This window comes from Culex pipiens, chromosome 3 (assembly GCF_016801865.2).
Source record: "Culex pipiens pallens isolate TS chromosome 3, TS_CPP_V2, whole genome shotgun sequence".
Taxonomy (NCBI): Eukaryota; Metazoa; Arthropoda; class Insecta; order Diptera; family Culicidae; genus Culex; species Culex pipiens.
This window is the reverse complement of record NC_068939.1, coordinates 89,329,624-89,340,891: the sequence shown is the minus strand read 5'-3', so window position 1 is coordinate 89,340,891 and position 11,268 is coordinate 89,329,624.

The window sequence follows — 11,268 nt, the reverse complement described above, 5'->3', positions numbered from 1 at the left end:
ATAAGATGTTTTGTATATTATATTATGTGATTTTGTTTACCTTTGATTTACCTTCAGTATATTCACGTATTAGGACGAATGCGATTATGTTTTATAACAAATAAAGGCTATCCAAAAACCGAGTGGAAATTTTTGGTTAATGATCAAAACGTCATAACAGCTAACCTGGCCTCTGGTAACACCGACCAACAAAATTTTTGCGCAGGCTTAACTCGAGGGGAAGCATGAAGTTCGGGGTCCCCAGAAATACGTTCATTTTGAATTTTTCAAAAATATTTAGACAGGGCCGAATCATTTTTCTTCAAAGTTTGTATGAAGCAACTGGCTCCATATACACAAAAATGGCTTACATGAGCGTAGGATATCTACAAAGTTAGATTAATATCTGAAAAGGTCGCGTACAAGCGATTCCCTACACAGAACAAAAAAATGATGGTAATATTCATCAGGAAATGGTAACAGATTTTGTGTCGAAAAAAATGTGTAATTTTACATCAGGAATTGATGAATATCCATCAGTTTTTGATGAATATTCATCAGGCTCACATTTTTACACATTTTTTATGTAATATTACTCAAAGAGGGAATATTCAATCTACCAAATTTTCAACCTTCCAAAATTCAACTTTTTTTTGCTGTGTATTTGATGAAATTGCTCCAAATTGGATTCCACTGAAATTTTAAGAGCGAGTGTAGGGCATTCCCCATTTGTATGGGACGTCATTTGGAACTCACCAATCTGCCTGAAATTTTCAAGGGTTGTTTGTACATATAAAACTAGCATTTGGCCCAAATATGAGCACTCTAGGTCCACACAGAAAAAAAAGTTAAATTTTGGAATGTTGAAAATTTGGTAGGTTGAATATTACGTCTTTTTTTGAGTAATATTACAAAAAAATGTGTAAAAATGTGAACCTGATGAATATTCATCAAAAACTGATGAAAATTCATCATTTTCTAGGGTAAAATTCATTTTTTTTAGCCACAAAATCTGTCACCATTTCCTGATGAATATTACCATCATTTTTTTTTCTGTGCACCGGAAGTGGAGCAAGTAGGGACACAAAGTTTTATGGCCCAAACGGCAAAAATGTTTTATAGGCAGTGACTTGGCCAAACTTCGATTAAAATTCAAAATTTAAAATGCATCTGAGAGGGGTTAAAAATGCAACAAAATGCAGGATGCATTTTTGAAGGTTGTGCAAACTTCACACAGTTTTTTTCCTTCTATTAAGTTGTCAAACAAATAAAACCACAATAAAACCACATTGTGTTTCATTATGATTTGCTGAAAACTAAATTGCTGCTCAATAACTCATTTTCATTGCTACAAGAGCTGCCGATAGATCACCGCTGATTCGCACAAAACTCTTCCACAATTTTGAACACACACACGCCGAAAAGAAAGTTATGTAAAGTTAGTTCCATTTCACTCGCCTGCCTGTTGCCTCGAATCTCTCGCGGATTATCGCCTCAAATGGTCGAATCATCCACCGCTCAATACGCGATGGATTCAGCCACCTCCACCAACACATAAGTCTTCAGCTTGAACCTGCGAAGATCAGCTGTTTCGTTACAAGGTCAATGGCACATTATTTTCTTCGTTTTGACCACCGATTTTTTTTTTCATTCGAAATCTCCGAGCATGTGGCTTTTAGGGGCTTTGGATTTGGGAGAAAATTACTACTTCTTCCGTGCCACTTCTTTTGCTGCAACTTCGGCGTACCCTTAGCGCTCAACTGGTGCAAATTAAAGTTACTACTGGGTAAAATAGGGGAGAGTGGCAGCTTTTACGGTTTATGAAATAAGTTTTTAGTATTTTTTTTGTGATAAGTTATTCGTTGTAAGAGAAGCTTATATATTTGAATTAGTTGGCCCTTTTGCCTTTGTATATTTTTTAAAAGATAAATTCAACAATATTTTAATTTCAAGCAGGTATTCATTACCAAACCTGTTTATTAGCACGTCCAGTGTTATATTAAGAGCGAGTTTTTCACCGATGTGAAACAGGTCGTATCGAGGTGCTCCGATTTGGATGAAACTTTCAGCGTTTGTTTGTCTATGCATGAGACGAACTCATGCCAAATATGAGCCCTCTATGACAAAGGGAAGTGGGGTAAAACGGGCATTGAAGTTTGAGGTCCAAAACACATGAAAAATCTTAAAATTGCTCAAATTTACGTAAATCTTCATCAATTCCAACTCTCTTAGATGCATTCGAAAGGTCTTTTGAAGCCCTTCAAAATGTGCTATAGACATCCAGGATTGGTTTGACTTTTTCTCATAGCTTTTGCAAATTACTGTTAAAAATGGATTTTTTTAAAACCTTAATAACTTTTGGCAACAGCCTCCAACACCCATACTTCCACAGGTCAAAAGTTAGGTAATTTCATGGACTATAAGCCTACGGTATTAACTTTTTGGCCAATCGCAGTTTTTCTCATAGTTTTTTGATTTTTCTAGAACAAACATTTTAAAACGTTAGTTTTTGCTCTGTAGGACTCCATAGCGGCACTTTTTGGTCTCAATTTTGACATATTCGGAATCCTCTGAAAATTTTACGTTAGATTGAGGTGTTGGAATTTTGAATTTGATTGGAAATAATGGCATTTAGAATTAATTAAAATATTATTTAGAATTTTGTCGGATTAGGGGTAAACAAGTTTTCGCCTACTTGATACAGCATTTGACGTATTGATCATAGGGTAAATAAGATCTATTTCTTTTTTCAATAATGTTTTATTTAATTATTTTTTAAATCAAAATTACAGCTCCAATACTTCTAACTTACGTGAAATTGTCCGAGGATTCCGAATATGACAAAATTGTGACCAAAAAGTGCCGTCTTCTTGGCCTACAGGGCAAAAACTAACGTTGTAAAATGTTTGTCCTAGAAAAATCCAAAAACTATGAGAAAAACTGCGATTGGCCAAAAAGTTACTACCGTAGGCTTATAGTCCATGAAATTCCCTAACTTTTGACCTATGGGAGTATGGGTGTTGGCAAAAAGATATTAAGGTTTTAAAAAAATCAATTTTTTACAGTAATTTGCAAAAGCTAAGAGAAAAAGTCAAACCAATCCAGGATGTCTATAGCACATTTTGAAGGGCTTCAAAAGACCTTTCGAATGCATCTAAGAGAGTTGGAATTGATGAAGTTTTACGGAAATGCGAGCAATTTTAAGATTTTTCATGTGTTTTGGACCTCAAACTTCAATGCCCGTTTTACCCCACTTCCCTTTGTCGTAGAGGGCTCATATTTGGCATGAGTTCATCTCATGCATAGACAAACAAACGCTGAAAGTTTCATCCAAATCGGAGCACCTCGATACGACCTGTTTCACATCGGTGAAAAACTCGCTCTTAAAACTAAATTGCTGCTCAATAATTCATTTTCATTGCTATAAGAGCTGCCCAGATCACCGCTGATTCGCACAAAACTCTTCCACAATTTTGAAAACACACACGCCGAAAAGAAAGTTATGTAAAGTTAGTTCCATTTCACTCGCCCGCCTGTTGCCTCGAATCTCTCGCGGATTATCGCCTCAAATGGTCGAATCATCAACCGCTCAATACGCGATGGATTCAGCCACCTCCACCAACACATAAGTCTTCAGCTTGAACCTGCAAAGATCAGCTGTTTCGTTACAAGGTCAATGGCACATTATTTTCTTCGTTTTGACCACCGATTTTTTTTTTTCATTCGAAATCTCCGAGCATGTGGCTTTTAGGGGCTTTGGATTTGGGAGAAAAGTACTACTTCTTCCGTGCCGCTTCTTTTGCTGCAACTTCGGCGTACCCTTAGCGCTCAACTGGTGCAAATTAGAGTTACTACTGGGTAAAATAGGGGAGAGTGGCAGCTTTTACGGTTTATGAAATAAGTTTTTAGTATTTTTTTGTGATACGTTATTCGTTGTAAGAGAAGCTAATATTTTTGAATTAGTAGGCCCTTTTGCCTTTGTATATTTTTTAAAGATAAATTCAACAATATTTTAATTTCAAGCAGGTATTCATAACAAAACCTGTTTATTAGCACGTCCAGTGTTATATTAAAGGAAATAAGGTCATTTGCGAAACGCATCGAAACACGTTTTGACCCCCTTTTTTACCTAATGCCATAATCCTGCAGCTGTCCATACAAAAATGGTACGAAAATATTCGAAAATCTGTAACTTTTGAATTAATTTTCTGATCAGTCTGGTTGTTGATTCTGGTGTCTTCGGCAAAGTTGTAGGTATTGTTGAGGAATTTTTTTTTAAATAGGTACACGAAAAAATTGCCAAATTTTTAATTAACCTTTTGTTAAAAAAACTCAATTTCCCAAAATACTTCTTTTTTGATTTTCGTGATTTTTTTTAAATATTTTTTATTGAAGCAAAACTCGCCACTTTTGAGCCATAAAGAAGTATGGTCAAAAATTCTGCAGCCGAGTTACGAATTTTTGAAAAAATAGTGATATTTTGGTAAAAAAGAAAATTTCATACATAAGGTTTTTTGGCATATTTTTTTTTATCTAAAATTGAATCTGCAGGGGTCCCGTTTTCAAGATATAGCTACCGAGAGATTGAATTCAGCGAAATATGTGCAGTTTTTCGATTTAAAAAAACCATTTCTGAAACATTTCTGAAAATATATTTTTAAATTTCAGAAAATTTGCTTTAAAATTGTCAAAGAGGCAATAAAGATTGGACCTCTGGTTACTGAGAAACAGTGGCTTAAAGATAAAGAAACAGGAAAATTGAAGTTCTCCAAGTCTCACCCAAACAACCCTCCTTTTTCTAATGCCGATATCTCAGCAAGAAATGGACCGATTTTCAATGTTAAAATATGAAACATTCGTGAAGTTTTCCGATCTTTTCGAAAAAAATATTTTGATTTTTTTTTAATCAAGACTTACATTTCAAAAGGGCGTAATATTGCATGTTTGGCCTTTTTGAAATGTTAGTCTTGATTCAATAATTCAAAAAGCTAGCAGTATTTAAACTTAGGAATAGGTACCCTCTCTGCAATCTCAGATCTCAGTTGAAAGGTTCTCCAAATCTCTTTATTGCAACTGTCACATCCTGGAGTTGAACTGTAAATTCTAATAAAACATTAATTGAATTAAATTGAATTGAATGTATGAGACCACCATTCTCGCTTTGAGTTTCGCAGTTTTCAACTTGAGTCAATAAGATCACTTAGCCAGGTTTAAAGTTATTTTTTCTAAAAAAAATATTGCGTTTCTTTTAGAAATGCTCCCCTATTTTCACTGCAGTGAACGATTCGCGCTATCGGTTTTGGTGAAAAAGCAATTAATTTCCCTCCTTGGAGCCGCACACCAACCAGCTCGCGTCATTCATGGTCGATGTGAGTAAACTTTTATTCATACAGGTGCCGAAGCTGCTTTGTGCAGTGTGTCTAGTTAAATAATATAACTAAGGTAAATACTTACCTGCGGATGGATTGAGGCGGAAAATCAAAATCGAAATGGAAGAGAAAAACAATTTTACTAGGGTGAAAGATATAAGGAGGAATCTCTCCTATTAGTTGAACGAAAAAGATAATGAAGTTGATCATATTCTGGTGAAATTTTTGATCAATTGATAAACTGAAAAATCTAAAATTATAGGGAAGTCAGTATTTTTTTAAAGACTAAGGTTTCCTAAAATTTATCAACAATAATTTGGCAAACTATATTCAAGTTTAAGGCGAAGCAATTCTTGAAGCAAAAAACTATGTTAAAATTTCCCAAATCGACCTTGAGACAAGCATTGAACCACATTGTGCCGCCCAGAGATCCTTACTGACTGGACAATTGAGGGAGATGAGAACATTCTAAAGTCGCGCTAGCCCTTTACCTTAAAGGTACGAACTCATCCATGCAACGGCGGAAGAACTCTAGGAAGTAGAACGAAAACCCGTCCGCCCATATCAGGCGTGTTCACGGCTAGGGTGTGTGTGTGCTGTACATAATAGCAACGAACTAAGAAGAAAAAATAGCACCACAACTAGCTAGCCAACGACGTGGAAGGCAGTTAAAGTCAGCAGCAACACTGCGGCCAGTACGCAGTATTGACAGCAAAAAAAAAGGAACTTACTCGGAAGTAGCATTGCATCATGCATCGATTTTGAAGGTAAAGCTGATTACGGGCAACTGCAGCTCAGCGGACTTCCTTTCACTGGGAGAGGCTTTGCTTTGTTACGAAAATCTGTTTAATCGCTTTTTTTTAAGTTGTGCGAATAGCATTTGCCATTTTAAGTTATTTTTTTGATTTTTTGGGTTTCAAGCTGTTATGAGTAAAATACCAATCCTGATATTAACTGAATTCTCAGTATCAATACTTTTCCCTTACTTTACTACTTAAACTAACTATTAGTTTAAGGGGTAAATAGATGTACATTGTATAACAATAAAGTGTTTGATAATCGTCTCATTTGACTGTAAGTTTTCAACGTGTTGTTGCTCACAAATCACGAAAATCAGTTTGCCAATATATCACAAAGCTGGAAAAACTAAATTGTTTGCAATTTGATTCGAAGACTCTCAATATAAATCCCGTTTACAGTCATCGCCTTATTTTATATAATCATGAAAAAACGATTATACAACATAAATAACTATTCTCCTTATTTAATAGCTATCGAATAATGTAGAGCAGTTCTCTCAGATTTCGGTCATTCGTTTTTTATTTTTATTTTTTAATCCGTCTGAAACTTTTTTGGTGCCTTCGGTATGCCCAAAGAAGCCATTTTGCGTCATTAGTTTGTTCATATAATTTTCCGTACAAATTCGGCAGCTGTCCATACAAAATTGATGTATGAAAGTTCAAAAATCTGTATCTTTTGAAGGATTTTTTTGATCGATTTGGTGTCTTTGGCAAAGTTGTAGGTATGGATACGGACTACACTGGAAAAAAATGATACAAGGTAAATTTTTTTGGTGATTTTTTATTTATTTTTTTGTCACTAAAACTTGATTTGCCAAAAAACTATATTTTTAATATTTTTCATTTTTTGATAAGTTTTAGAGGACATCAAATGCCAATTTTTCAGAAATTTCCAGGTGGTGCAAAAAATCTTTGTTAATCCGAGTTATGAATTTTTGAATCAATACTGATTTTTTCAAAAAAAATAAATACTGGTTGCAAAAAATTTTCAACTTCATTTTTCGTTGTAAAATTAAATTTGCAATCAAAAAGTACTAAGTGAAATTTTGATTAAGTGCACCGTTTTAAAGTTTAAGCCATTTTTAGGATACTTTTTTGAAAATAGTCGCAGTTTTTCATTTTTTTTAAATTAGTGCGCATGTTTGCCCACTTTTGAAAAAAATATTTTTGAAAGGCTGAGAAAATTCTCTATGATTTGCTTTTTAGAACTTTGTTGATACGACCCTTAGTTACTGAGATTTTACCATGCAAAGGTTTAAAACATGAAAATTGATGTTTTCCAAGTCTCACCCAAACAACCCACTATTTTCTAATGTCGATATCTCAGCAACTAATGGTCCGATTTTCAATGTTAAAATATGAAACATTCGTAAAATTTTCCGATCTTTTCGAAAAAAATATTTCAAAAAAAATTAAATCAAAACTAACATTTTAAATAAGCGTAATATTGAATGTTTGGCGTTTTGAAATGTTAGTCTTGATTTGAAACATTTGCATGGCAATTTCTCAGCAACTAAGGGTCGTATCAACAAAGTTCAAAAAGCAAAATATAGAGAATTTTCTCAGCTTTTCAAAAACATTTTTTTTTTCAAAAATGTGCAAACATGTGCACTAGGGTGGTCCAAATCCGGACTTTTTTGGGGCTACCCCCTGAAATCAAAGATTGACCCATCACTAGGCTAAAATCCAAATTTGAGCTCATTCTGACCACGGGAACCCCTCGACAAAAGTCCAAGCAGAGAAACAGCGCGCGCGCTTGTAGGCAAACAGGCAGGCAGGCAGGCAGGCGAGCAAGCTCGTGAGAGAGTTTGAACCTGAGAGAGAGGACGTGCGTGTACGAATTGTAATTAAACATCGTTGTTAGGTAGCCCCTTACAGCTAGCCGCGCAAAAATGGTCAGTTTTGAGCGCTAATAACTTCGCGGGAAAAAATCCTAAAAATATGGTGTCTTCGGGAAAGTTGTTCTAAATTTAATGAAGGTTCTACATTTGAGAAATGGTAAGAATCCGATAACTATGGCGCCTTCCACAGGTAAAAAAGTAAAACAGTTGCTTTTTTCCATACATTTTGACGATTTTTCCCATACAAACTTTAAGCGATTGGAGGGAGGGGTTCCCGTGGTCAGAACGAGCTCAAATTTGGAATTTAGCCTAGTGATGGATCAATCTTTGATATCAGGGGGTAGCCCCAAAAAAGTCCGGATTTGGACCACCCTAATGTGCACTAATTTAAAAAAATGAAAAACTGCGACTATTTTCAAAAAAACGGTGCGCTTTATCAAAATTTCACTAAAGTACTTTTTGATTGCAAATTTGATTTTACATCAAAAATTGAAGTTGACAAATTTTTGCGACCAATATTTTGATTTTTTGAAAAAATCAGTACTGATTCAAAAATTCATAACTCGGTCAATGATTTTTTGCACAATGTGGAAATTTCTGAAAATTTGGCATTTTATGTCCCATAAAACATATCAAAAAATAAAAAAAATATTGTTTTATTGCGAATTAATTTTAAATGACAACAAGTTATTTTTTTTGTTTGTAAGTTAATTTAAAAATCACCATTTTTTTTACCGTGTATCATTTATTTTTCGCTGTAGTCCTTATCCATACTTACATCTTTGCCCAAAATACCAAATCGATCAAAAAATTCCTTCAAATGATACAGATTTTTGAACTTTCATACATCATTTTTGTATGGACATTAGGGTGCCCAGAAAAAATGACCCCCTGCTCCACAAGCAAAAATTGTTTTTTGGGTTATTTTAAGCATCTGTGCAAATTTTGAGCGAAATTGGTTGAGATTAACCCATTGAAACCCGAGCCTAAAGTTGGTGAAAAAAATGTTTTCCATACAAAAATGACTTTTTTAAATCGCTAATAACTTTTCAGGATCGAGTTTTACAGCTATGGTGTGTTCTACAAAGTTGTAAAGCATTAAATTTTCAATAAGAATCTCACGTTTGGGAATATTTGGAAGTAGCGCACCATGCAGACCAAATTGTAAGAAAATTAGGTTTTCCATACATTTTTTCGATTTTTCCCATACAAACTTCACCTTCGAGTATCAATGGGTAAATGTTGACCGATTTTGCTCATATTTGGCTCAGAGTCCTAAAATAGCCCAAGGAACTATATTCAGCTTGTGGAGCGAGGTTTTAAGGAAAAGTCCCATATTTTGGGCACCCATAAGCCTCATTAAACCCATCTTTGGTTAGGTAATCGACAAACCTTTTCCAACGAGTCTAAAACATTGAAGATCTGGCAACCCTGTCTCATATTATGACCACTTAAGTTTTATTTATGAACTTTTTGAGGCCGGATCTTACTTATTTTTTTTGTAAACTCACCAACCACTGTACAGTCATCCTAATTCTATATACAGCAATTCCCCACGGAAACAGCATGATTCGAAAAAAAAGTTCTCCGATCGGGCTCAAAATTTTTCTGGGGGTTCCTTGGCCAAAAAAAAATCGACCCCGTATTTTTTTGTTTGGCCATTAGGGTGACCTACGCCGTGTTAGTGTGGTCCGAAAAATAGCCATTTTCGTCGATTTTCGCAAAAACCACTTTCTTCAAAAAATCATATCTCCGCGCCATTTAATCCGATTATAGCTGTCTTAAACGCAAAAGAAAACTGATTAGTTTGGCTATTTGGGAATTTGTATTATCATAAAAAAAATGATAATTGAACGTAATAATTCACTTTTCTCCTAATTTGATAGCTATTGAAAGATGTAAAACAATCTTTTTTGTATGGAGCGTAGACAATCGTTGACCCCATCCTGTGTGCATTTATAGTTCGATTTTAACCAATTCTAGGACTTGGGACAATTTTCTCAGAGATGCCATATTTTTAGGATTATTTTCTTCGAAGTTACCCAGGGTTCTATCAATGGTCTTGCAATATAATTAGTGTGCGTAGTGAAAATCGACAACTTGGATGAATAACCACCTAAAGCTAAAATTTACGTTTCGAGAATTTTTCCCGTGTTCAGGGGGGGCCTATTGCGCAATTTTAGTTCTACGAAAAACTTATCTTTTATTTTTTTATGTTTTTCTTGTTGCATGGTTAGTAATTAAATTTGCATTTATCATGTTTAGTTTATGTTTGTTTTTTATAGTATTCGGCATATACTACCACCTCATATCATTACCATTAGCATTTTTTACTTTTTCATGTTTTTAAACCAGCTTTTTAAATTTTTGGCCCGTTTTCATTTTTTCCATATCATACTAATGACAATTAAAAAAAACATTGGCAAAGTCGTATAAAACAAGTCAAACTTTCAACATTTTAAGTTCTTCTTTCCAATGCTTTTTAAAGATCGAAAATTAGCTGATAAAAATATTTTTGCCAAATTTTCAGATCAAACAGATTGTAGAGGGATAAGGGAAGAAATCCTTATCTTGGCAAAAAAAATCTTTCCCCTACACTTTTGGTGTAACAAAAGTCTGATACATTTTCTAAAATTTCAATTTGGCGATGCATCTGTACATCTAAAATGACCCAATTTGACTATCAGTCCAAGTAAATTTGCGCAAATCACAATCTCTTTCGTCTAGAACTCCTGCCTGTGCACACGCCTCGATGAACTTGAAACCGAAGGGCATCCAGCTTCTAAAGGGTCACTCACGCAGGCGTGCCGCAAATCGATTGGCTCGACGATTTGCGTCGTCGTCGCACGGGATGCTGAAAATCGAATGTATTGACGACGCACTCACACTACCACACCTGAACGGATCCTAAATTTGCAGGAAGTAAAACAGCTACACCAGCGACTAGCGATCACGATGGTGGGGCCTGACTAAACGGAAGTAGTCTTTATGCAAAGCACTATCATTATCGTAGTCAACACCTGACACCACGTCGCGCTGGATTAGTGCTAAAAGGTTGTATTAGCGCAGTGTGAGAATCTTCTAATGGAATCGACACAGACAAGAGTAGGAAGATTCCACCCAGAAATGCTTTGACATTCGTGAGAACCTAATTCAATATTTTCTAATGATTTAAAACGGTAAGAATCCTATACAACAAGATCTTCACTCAGTCTCGTTCGTACCAAGTCGACCGATTGTTCTGCAACGGATACAGTCGTACCACGCGAGCACACGTTC